Source organism: Canis lupus, chromosome 2, assembly GCF_048164855.1.
Source record: "Canis lupus baileyi chromosome 2, mCanLup2.hap1, whole genome shotgun sequence".
Lineage (NCBI taxonomy): Eukaryota > Metazoa > Chordata > Mammalia > Carnivora > Canidae > Canis > Canis lupus.
Window position 1 is genome coordinate 24,971,667 of NC_132839.1, and position 11,147 is coordinate 24,982,813.

At 38.7% G+C, this 11,147-nt stretch overlaps 1 long non-coding RNA gene across 1 annotated transcript; it reads right to left on the reverse strand.

Moving 5' to 3' along the window:
• Positions 1-3,611: 3,611 nt before the first annotated feature.
• On the reverse strand, positions 3,612-8,385 carry LOC140609930 (uncharacterized). Its single transcript, XR_012011689.1, has 2 exons — positions 8,192-8,385; positions 3,612-6,579 (listed from the first exon to the last, which is right to left on the reverse strand). It is a non-coding gene; the product is annotated as an uncharacterized lncRNA (long non-coding RNA).
• Positions 8,386-11,147: the final 2,762 nt, after the last annotated feature.

Sequence of the window (11,147 nt, forward strand, 5' to 3'; positions counted from 1 at the left end):
ATTTTATTTTATTTTATTTTATTTTATTTTATTTTATTTTATTTTATTTTATTTTATTTTATTTTATTTTATTATTTTTGTGGAGCAACATTCTTATTCAAAGAAGTAACTAAAAACAAATTACGGCCACACACCTGAAGATTTGGTACACGTTTTTTTAAAAAATGAAATAAACAGTGAACAGTGTCAGTTCAGAAAACAACCCCCGATATTTGTTACAAGTGATGAAATAGGATTTCTAAGTAAAAATTAGTTTTGAAAACTAATTCCACCACGGTGAAAACATGAATGTGTACCCATACCTAAAGAAATTTCTGATGGGATTTGTGGGAATACTAATGCGATTTTTTGACATTGTAAAGTGAAATATCTTAGCATTTGAAAAATATCTGTAACTCATTGAAGTGATACTTTACAGGCAACCTATGTATGATGCTGCAAAATCAACCACACACCTATAACAGATGTTCAGAGTACAAGACAGACATGTGGATTTTAATATAACAATATTTTGAAAAGCTCACAGATAGATTTTCAAAGTCAATGTTGCAACCGATCTTTAAAAAACTATCACATGTCAAGTTTTGATGTAGTAACAGAAAAGAATATCCACAATTATCTGGAAAGGCTACTAAAATACTCCTGCCTTGGGATCCCTGGGTGGCTCAGTAGTTTAGCCCCTGCCTTCGGCCCAGGGCATGATTCTGGGGTCCCAGCATCGAGTCCCACATCGGGCTCCCTGCGTGGAGCCTGCTTCTCCCTCTGCTGGTGTCTCTGCCTCTCTCTGTGTGTGTCTCTCATGAATAAATAAATAAAATCTTTAAAAAATAGAATATTCCTGCCTTTTCCAACTATACCTCTATGTGAAGCCAGATTTTTTTTTTTTAATATACTTCAACCAAAGCAACATACGGCAACAGGTGAAATGCAAAAGCACTATGAGTATCCAGCTACAACCTAGTTGTCAGACACTGCACTGACATGATCTCATACTCAAGTGCATCCTTCAGTTCAGTTTAAGTAGAACTAAACCTTGATGGGACTTAATAGGCAAAGAAAACATGACTGAGAGCTAAGTTAGCATTTACTATCTCCTACAGTTAACCATCTAAAAATTTGGAAAACTATTAATCAATCATTAATTGCTATTCAGCAGACAAATAAGGGTAAATTATGTATTATTGTGGACCCTATGAATGAGGAGGAAAGCGACTTTCCAAGAGACAACACCTACTTAATTCTAAATATAACCCAGGAACTAAATTCAATACCTTCCTCCCATTTTCATAATCTCTGGGTAACAGCAATATTTCCAATGTGACATTACCTTTCAGCGACATGGGTTACAAAAGGACAGGAAAAAAATGGTATGTGTGAATTATCTTCCTATGTGTGACTTACCTTTCATGATTTATCTTTCATAACTCCTTCAGGGAATTTAACTTCATCATGAATCCAACACATACCATATTTAGCAATTATTTTTGAATCAAACTTTGTGCATCATGCCATTCAGAAGTCCACAGAAGGAAAAGGTATTTAAATCACATCAATAATTTTCAGTAGTTTCTTGCATTGCCCCTTGGATAGTTCGATGCTAGTCCAAAAATAAATAAAAATTTAAAACTTACATATACTCCTTTTAGATGAAAGAGTTGAATTTCATGTCATAAATAGACATCACTGCCACAGTGAGATGTCAACTTTATTGATTTTCCTTAACATACTGCTTAATACATCAAACATTATCGAAAGCTCTGCAAACCTAAAGGTAGACCATTTATTTGCATATGGTTTTGAATCTTAAAGGTCTACAAGGAGAATCAGGGACCCTCTGATAGCAGTGTTTCTTCAGTATTTGTTTGTACTCAAGAAACAGACGCATCTTGAATGCCAGTTTTAAGTATGTGTGCCTTGCCACATTCTTTTTTGTATTTTTGCTTCCTTATTCTGATGCCATCTGTAAAATAACTTGAGCTTAATCTTTCACTCACATTGCTTTTTATCAATGAAGTCGTTTATTAACAGAGCAGATATGGCTTGTAATACAAATTCACATGTGTACTTTCAATAAATCAATCCATTAAAGAGAATTCTATAGAAGAGCCAATGACAGACTTACAACTTTAAAAGCAATGAAAGCAATTTTTAATGTGCTTAGATTTGTTTTGACATATTTTCACATTTAATACTATTGAATGGAAGAAGTACATTTATTTAATAAATACTTTGAAATCACTGCCCTAACGAATAAATATGATACCATTCTGTTTCTGGGAATCAAGACAGGTAATAGTCTTTGAGGATACTGCCCTGAAAATGAATTTTAATTTTCAATCTCATGATGGTAATTCTTAAAACTATTTGTTCTTTGGTTGTTGCAGCTGTAGAGCTGAATGTCAAATTCACAGTTTGCATATTTGTGCAGATTTGTTTAGAAAATGGGCTCTGTTGTGAACTTGTTTCAAAATTGCCAAATGGGTGTGTAATGAAAACACATCTGCTAAACAAAAAAGAGAAACCAAGTTTGAGAAAGGAATTAGCAAGGAAACATTAGTTTTAAAAGTTCTTTTATAATTAAAGTGTGTTGCAAATGAAGTGGATCTGTGCCCGAACATGCTATTCATAGCGTCCATAATCATCAAATAGCAGGCACTCCAGGCAGAGCCAGTAGATCAGCCACAAGCAATTGCGAATAAAGCAGAAGAGGGGGTACGCTTGGAGATGGGGGAGCAGTGGTATGATTTTCTGATATCAAGTACCAAGAAAACATATGTTTAAAAAAATCAATAATTAAGGTGACCTTGTGTGTCTTTCCCCAACTTGGTGGGGGGGAGGTGTGGAGAGAAAATTTTGACAGGGATTTTTAGTTTTCTTTTATTTAGTGTCAGCATTTTGACCTGCTCAAATGCCACCTCATCAGTGACCTTTTCTATCCAAATACATATGTCCAGAACATGTATATCTATACGTACATACACACAAACTTGTGTATGTATCTGTTTACCAAGAGAAAACCTACTGGCGGTGATGTTACCAATTTTATTTATAAATTATTCATTTATAAATTATCAGTAAATATATATCCCAGCTTTGAAATCCCACCCCCTTTGTTTGCACGATCTCTCTTATAGCACCTTGATTTCCTCTTTATTATCTAATCCATTCGAAATACAAGCCCCATAAGAACAAAATCTCTCTTCAGTTCCAGTACCTGACACATAGTTGACATCCATAAAAACGTGCTTAAGAAATGAAAAAAAAATCACTAAATATGAGCCTCTTTTTAGCCTTGAGAGAAATATTAGAAACATTTATCCGGTAGGTTTTGGTTGCACCTCTGTCTGGGTAAGGAGGCTCCTTTTGATCCCATACTTCTATAAAACATCCACATATCTTAGGAAAACATTCCACAGATAATTAGAATATCTTTGTAAATAAGGAAGTATGTCATGTCTTCTCTGTACAGCCTTATATTAATTGGGGAAAGAAATTTGCTTCTAGCTTATAAATCTGTACTGGCCATTGGTTATTATTTATCATTCTTTATTCAACATTCAGCTTGAGATTTCCAAGTTTTCTGCACATTTTTAGAAGTGACACTTAGTGAATGTCTTTTCCAAGTAGCTTTTATTTATTTGAATAAGCCAGCTTTGACAGTATCAACTCAAGGACGGAAGGACAGAAGGAAGGAATTAATTTCCTAACAGCATTATATAGACCATATTCCATATTTTTGCTCTCCCATCAAATCTTAACAATAATTGGACAGCAGAGAACAAAATTGGTAATTGAGTTCCCTTTCACCAGGCACAAATTGTGCCAGGAACAGAAAAGGAATTTTTTCAAAATGCAAAGCCGATCAATCATGTAACCCTCATGCTGAAAACCATGCAGTAGCTTCTCATTGCTCTTGAAGTGAAGAACAACATCCTCACCTCTGCTCACATGTCCACCTGGTCTGGCCCTTGTTTATCTCCCCAGTCTCATTAATCATCACTCTCTCATTTGGTCTGTGAGCTCAGGCCAAACTGCTTTCTCTCAATTTCTAAATTCTCTGTTTTTTCCCCCAAATACCAGGCTTCTGATTGTGCGGTTTTGTCTCTAAGGCTCTTCTCTGTCCCACTCCCCCAAATCAGTGCTAATCATCCTTCAGATCCCAGCTCTGAGGTCCCTCTTTCTCTGGCAGCTTTCTCTTCCTTAAATTCTCGTTCTAGACCAGAGTCTTTCATTATAAGCTCCCATAGATAGCCCTCCCTCTCTCCCTTTCCTACCTTGGAGAGCACACACCTCCAGTTGTAATCATACTTTCTTTTGCATTCTTATTTGACTAATAGCTGTCTCCCAACTCATCTGTTGGAGAGCAGAGACACATCTTTTGTTTACCATTGTTTCCCTAGCTCGAGAACGGTGCCTAACATATACAATAGGAGGTCACTAATACTTGCTACATAAATGAAAACAGACAATTTTCAAACTGCGTGACTTGCCTTGCTGATGGAAGTCAACTATCTAAAGAGTTTTAAAATACCCTTAGCTTAACACAACAGTAATTGAGGTATGAAATGATGTTTACAGCTTGTTGCTGTGAACGTAGGTAGTTAAAGAGCAGTAAATGAAGAAGGAATGTTAAACATTGAGAAGTTTCAACCTCAGGGGCTTCTCACCTGTGCTGACGTTAGGCCATTCATTTCAACAGGGAGTAGAGAATGCGGTAGCATTCATGAAAACACGAGATCGTTTTGCCTATGATCTTCAAGAAAATAGTTTTATAACAAAATGTTGATAGTAATAATGAAATGAATCAAAGAGGAAAAGTTGGAAAGTATGGAAACAAAACACCAAGACCCTGCTGAACATTTCTAAGGAAATAAATATTTAGTTACTCCATGGTGAGAAGGTCATGTTTTGTGATGTGAAATGTTTCATGCCTCATAGCACAGAAGTTATGAGAGATCCATCAGTAATCACAGTAACACCATCCGTTAACCAAAGCAAGAGATGACAGAAAGATGATAAATGAAGTGTCTCTTTAGAAATGGGAAAAAAATGAATGAAGACTTCAGGCATTGAAATCAGTCTGGTTTCCCTCTGGGATTTCTGAGAGGATTTTACATTTAAGTTTTCTCACGTGGCCTCTCCCTTATTTTTATGTGGGTTGCAGGCCTATTAACACTTTCAGTACAGACTCAAATCAACAAAAAATAATTAGAATAGATGGAGAAAAGAGACTGGATGCTGGCCGAGCTTGTTATCCTGGATCTGATATTGAATAGTTGCGTGACCTTGATGAAATATCTTGACCTTCTCTTGAGTCTGACTTACTGCAGAACAGGATTTAATGAGAAACATATACATGATCATTTCTAGGCCTCCTAACATACCCTGGAGAGGGGACATATGTTAATGTTTGCTTTTACTGCACTATATGGGAGTGTGTGCGTGTGCATGTGAACTCAAGGTGTGTTCCAGAGTGCTGAGAAGGCTTTTTTTGATTCTCTTCAGAATCTCTTCCTAACCTGCCCAATGATGCATGGAATTCCTCAAAAGGGGCAGAGCATTTCATTCTATAATTAGCATTAGAAATTAACATACAAATCACATGGGAGAGGTGACACATGGAATTTCATATTATGACTTAAAAAGATTTCAAGGAGCTCTTTTTCTAAGAGTAAATTTTTACAGGGTTATGAAGCCAAGGGAAGTGAATGCTGACAAATGGGAAAGAATAAAAATGAGGACGCTTAGAGTACCAAAAGCACATTTCCCTTGCTTCACATCTTTGCCTGGAGCTGGCCCTGGGGAGCAACGTGGAGAGGACAGTTACGTACACTTTGAATTTTGGTAGTAAACCCCTCACTTCCATCCCCAGGAGAACATGAGCATACAGGGTCGTACCTTGTTGAACCTCTCAGGCCACACTGAGAACACTTACATTTTTGAGCAATGCTGCCCAGCACCAGGAACTGCACCTGTGAGAGCCCATCTGATTGTAAGATAGCGGGCGGAATGTATTGGATCACCAGTGTTTTAAACATGAAGATCAGTGACAGTCCAGGGAGGTTAATGTCATGACTTTTGCTTTTTTCTTTACTGTTTTTATATAATTTTGGTTTGCTTATTTATTTCGGCAGCCAGAATGGAAAGTATCTTTTCAAACCATCCAGAGGATAGGACACTCCAGCATTTCACATCGCCTTATACTTAATAATAACAACCCGTTGCTAAGGATCATAGTACCGATGGCATATGAAATTACTAGGAGGCTGCAGCCTTTCTGACAGGCTCATTTTGTCTGATTTTGATAAAGTAACAATTCATTGAAAATGAGTTTCTGAGTTTTGAGTGTTCTGGTATATTCTAGATTGAACATTAAATAATAGTGTCTAATATTAGTTCCTAGTGTATCTGTCCTCAATACCCTTCCAGCCCAGTGTTTCCTCAATTAAATGAATGTTAATTTTCTTTGCTTTTTGCCACAATAACCAAGAAAGGAGAAGATTAAAATGAAGATCAGGAAAGTGCTGAGTCTCTGTGAGAGGATGTAATTGGTGTCATGTTGTCCCAGAGTCCAAAGATCTGTGGAGAAAACAGAGATAGGTAAAAAGAATTAAAAAAAAAAAATTAGGTGGTTATTGACATGGTAGAGATAGCTGGCAATGTGACACCTGGAACAAGGCCTATTTGGGGACCAAAGATACAGGTATTCTAGTCAGAGGATTGTGTCTGGGACGGCTCTGGTCATCCCTCACAAGCCTTTTATCTGAGTGTCATTTACTAGAAAGTCCCACCCTTAGGAGCTTTCATAACTGGTATCTTTTTTTTTTTTTTTTTTAGATTTTATTTATTTATTCATGAGAGATACAGAGAGAGAGGCAGAGACACAGCCAGAAGGAGAAGCAGGTTCCATGCAGGGAGCCTGACGTGGGACTCGATCCCAGGACTCCAGGATCACGCTCTGCCCGGAAGGCAGGCACTAAACCACTGAGCCACCCAGGGATCCCCCCATAACCGGTATCTTGACGATGCTGCTGGCCTTCTGATATCTTCAGCTGCTTAGAATTCCCTCCTCTCCTCATCAAATAACATTCTTGGTAGCCTTGTTTAACAATTCAAGAACACTTTCAAGGTTTTGAAATCCAAACTACTGTCAAGAATAACCATCCTAGGGGCACTTGGCTGGCTCAGTTGGTGGAGCATGAGACTCTTGACCTCAGGGTTGTGAGTTCAAGCCCCACGTTGGGTATAGAAATTGCTTAAAAATAAAAATCTTTTGAAATACATAATTATGGGATGCCTGGCTGGCTCAGTGGTTGAGCGTCTGCCTTCAGCCCAGGGCATGATCCTGGAGTCCTGGATCGAGTCCCACGTCGGGCTCCTTGTGAGGAGCCTGCTTCTCCCTCTGCATGTCTCTGCCTTCTCTCTGTGTCTCTCATGAATAAATAAAATCTTTTAAAAATAAAATATAATTATGATGGGGTTGAGGTATCATATAAGACTAGATGTGGGAGGGAACATAGCAAGAAAGAGAAGATAGTTATAGTGAAACCCAGGATCTGAAATTCCCAGCACACCACTCCAGTGTGGGCATAACTGCTGATTCTTGATGTTGTTCTGAACTGAAGTACTTTCTACTGAACTCTCTGGAATGGGCCAAGAAGGATTTTCTTACATGCGAGAGTGAATAAAGAATAGTAAGAGGCTAGCATAATTTTTGATATTTAAGTCTTCCAGCTACACGAGGCATGTAGAAAACCAAGGCAGAGTCTATCAAATTATAGATTTACAAAGTGCCCCCACCCAAGATCGTTTGGTTCCCACTTGTGTAGCTACATGAACAAGGCGTCTGAAAATTTTTAAATTTATAGATAAATTGTACCTAAAAAAATCTTCTGAAAACCATTGCTTTTGCTCAATCAATATTTCCGTTAGAATTTAAAAGTTCACAATACAGAATATGTTTGGCTGCAGTTTAAGACAATGATTTTTTTCTGTCTTGTTTCAGCATTTTTCATACCGATTTTCTTCTTAGACTACCTTCTGTTATATTTTAAATGAGGATATTAGATTTTTTTTTTTTTTTTACCTTGGTAGGTTACAATTGCTTAGGGGGCTGCACATTCATTTTTTATGTTCGAGTTATGGTGACAAATTCAATCTTTATAAACATGCTTCTTTATACGGTGTGTACCTGGGCAGTTTGCAGTTCCAAGGGCAGCAGTGACAACAGTTGTTGAGGTAAAAGCTCCATCTGGGACTCGATTCCTCCTGTTTAGCTTCCACAACAGTTGAGTGTCACAGCTCTACTCCCAGTTGGAGTGGTCTACTTGAAAACTAAGACCACGGAAAACAGCACGAAAACCAAGAACCCTCTTGTTTAGGTATGGATAATCTAGAAGGAGAGGGACAATATACAGAGGATCTCTCAGGTACTGCTTGCTGCCTGCTTCAGGGTTATTTTTGAAAACAGAAATGAAATCTCCCCAGCCAAAAATGCCTGGGCCCAGGGCTGTGCTGAGTGACCGACTGTGCTGTCTCCACAGCCAAGCTGGGGCGGCCTTGGCCACTCGGCCCGGGCTCGGGGCCACTCTGGTGGGCAGCCTTGCCAACCAGAACATGCCGGGGAGGTGTGGCTTTGGGGCAGCCTGGCTGGCTCCCCAGGACTCTGCAAGGGAAAGTTCTAATGAGATTCCTGGGAAACATTAGACCAAATCAGAGGGCCGATGCCACATTAATCCTTTGACTACTTTTTAACTCGAGTCCCCAGTGAGGGTGAGGAAAAAATGGAAATGATTGGTTTTCCCTAATTCCTGAGATACTCCTGTTCCCCCTTCACTATGAAGGTGTGACTCTGGACAACCCTTCAAAATGCCATCTCTATCAGTCCCACTGTCTTTGATTTACTCCTCTAACTGGATATTTGGCAGTAAAAGAGGATATGAGCAAGCAACATGTGTGCCACTAAACCCATCAGCAGCAGGAGCCAGCGAGGTCCCGTGGAACTGACACTCGAAGCAGTGGTTCCAAACCTTGTATAGCTGCCATGACATGGAGATTTGGTGATATGCATGTCAATTGGATAATTGCAAGCGACCAAACCAGGTCATTCGGGTCCACCGTATTCCATCTGGGACCTGAATTATTTAATCTGGCTGCCTAGAAAACTGCCAGGCTATTTAGGGTTTTGGTCTGTAAATATAAAACAGCAAGAAGTCCCATGCATTGCAGACTTCAGGGAATCTAAAAAGTGCCATCAGACCCTTCCCAGAGAGTCCTCTCTGGCACGTTCATGCTACCCCGTGGATGTGGTGGACTGGAGAGTAATGTTGCCTCTAATAAGGCGTGCGTTGAACACCTTCCCCTCCTCAGCTTTTGCACTAGGAGGGAAATCCATCATGGAAACTGGCCAGCTGGAGATAGGATTATTTGGGGTGATCAAAGAAAAACAATTTGATTCTTGGACACTGCTTTCCCTTGTGGAACAAGAATTTTAATTCAGGCCATTGGTTTGCTCCCTCCCTACCCAAAGAAAAACTTAGAAAGTTAGAGTATGGGTCCTAAAAGAGGTTGTATTTCTGAACTCACTGGTGATTAATAATGGACACCGCTAACCTCTAGACAACTAGTTAGTGTTCATGTACAATTCCCTTGGCTCACAGAGGGGCAACAAAAAAGGATAAAGCTGAGTGTAAAATCTAATCAGATTCTGTACACTTCTCCCCATAGCCAAAATGGAGACTTGAAAATTTATGCTCTCCAATTACGATGTGTCTCACTTCTAAAGAAAGGAGGAATGAAGCAGTTATTTAAAATACTGTTCCAGGTCAGAGCATACCACTATATCTGACTGTCTGAATTTGTCTCCGGCTTTGGGCTTATTCTCCCTCCCCCAGGATCTTCTCTCTCAGGATTGGCCTTATAATTGTACTGATCCAGACCAGTCTCAGAGCAATGGAGACCCTCAATTTTGAGCAGATTAATCTCTCCAGGATTGATAACCTATTTCAGGTTTGCATCCCTGTTCATTTCCAGCACTGTCAGTAAGATGGACAGTTAGCAGTCAACAAGAAAAACTCCCTTCGGTCACCCATGGTGCAGTGGCACATACATTATAAAATAGAAATATGTACTTATGGCACGCTATAAAGAAAGCTCGAATCTAAGGAATGAAAAAAAAAAAAAAACAGGGAACAATAACATCAACCACAGGCATTCATCTATTTCATCCCCTTGCATTTAATTTTTGCTTTCTCTTTTTCCCCCCAAACTGGGTAATTTAGACATTCCCTACAATACGTCTTCATTAGAGTCCATAAATATTTTATGGATGCGCATTTAGAAAATTTGCTCTACAGCTTGAATCTGAGTAAGGCTATCACTGAAGAAAAAAAAAAGCCTCATTGACATCTGCTGAAGTGTTAATTTCTCTGAAAGCACAGAGGGTAGCAACACAGACTTTCTCTTGCTGAATGATAAGTTTTAAAATTGTTGAAAGAATGCCAAAGGGTTTTCATGCAAAGATTGTGCCATTGTATCCCTGCTTTCCTGAAACTTGCTTTTTAAACCTTTCATTTTAATCTAAGGCTTCCAAAAAAATTGTAATTGTTTGTTTCAAGTTTTTATTTAAATACAGTGTGATATTAGTTTCAGGTGTACAGTTTCATAATTCAATGTGAACATACAACAGATGAGCTCATATCCAGAGCTCATCACAAGTGCTCTCCTTAATCCCCATCACCCATTTAACCCATCTCCTCCACCTATGTCCCCTCTGGTAACCATCAGTTTCTTCTCTGTGGTTCTACGGTACCAAAACCCATTGGTGAAGTCCTACTCCTGTTACATAATTGTAACAGATTGAGAGATAGGGTTGATAGGATTATGAAAGTTGCAATGTTTAATCTGATATTCTCTAAAGAAATTCTGTTAACTTTAACTGAATGTTTTATGATAATTGGTGTTATGTCTGGCTTTACTCTACAGTAGAACTATAATCTGGTAAAGTCCTAACAGAGGCTACAGCTAGGAACATAAGAGTTGATGGAATTATGGTAAAAGTTTGTAGGATAATTTTGACCCATCTCTCTACCCACCTTCCTCCTGGTAACTATGAGTTTGTTCTCCATAGGTAAGAGTCTGTTTCCTTG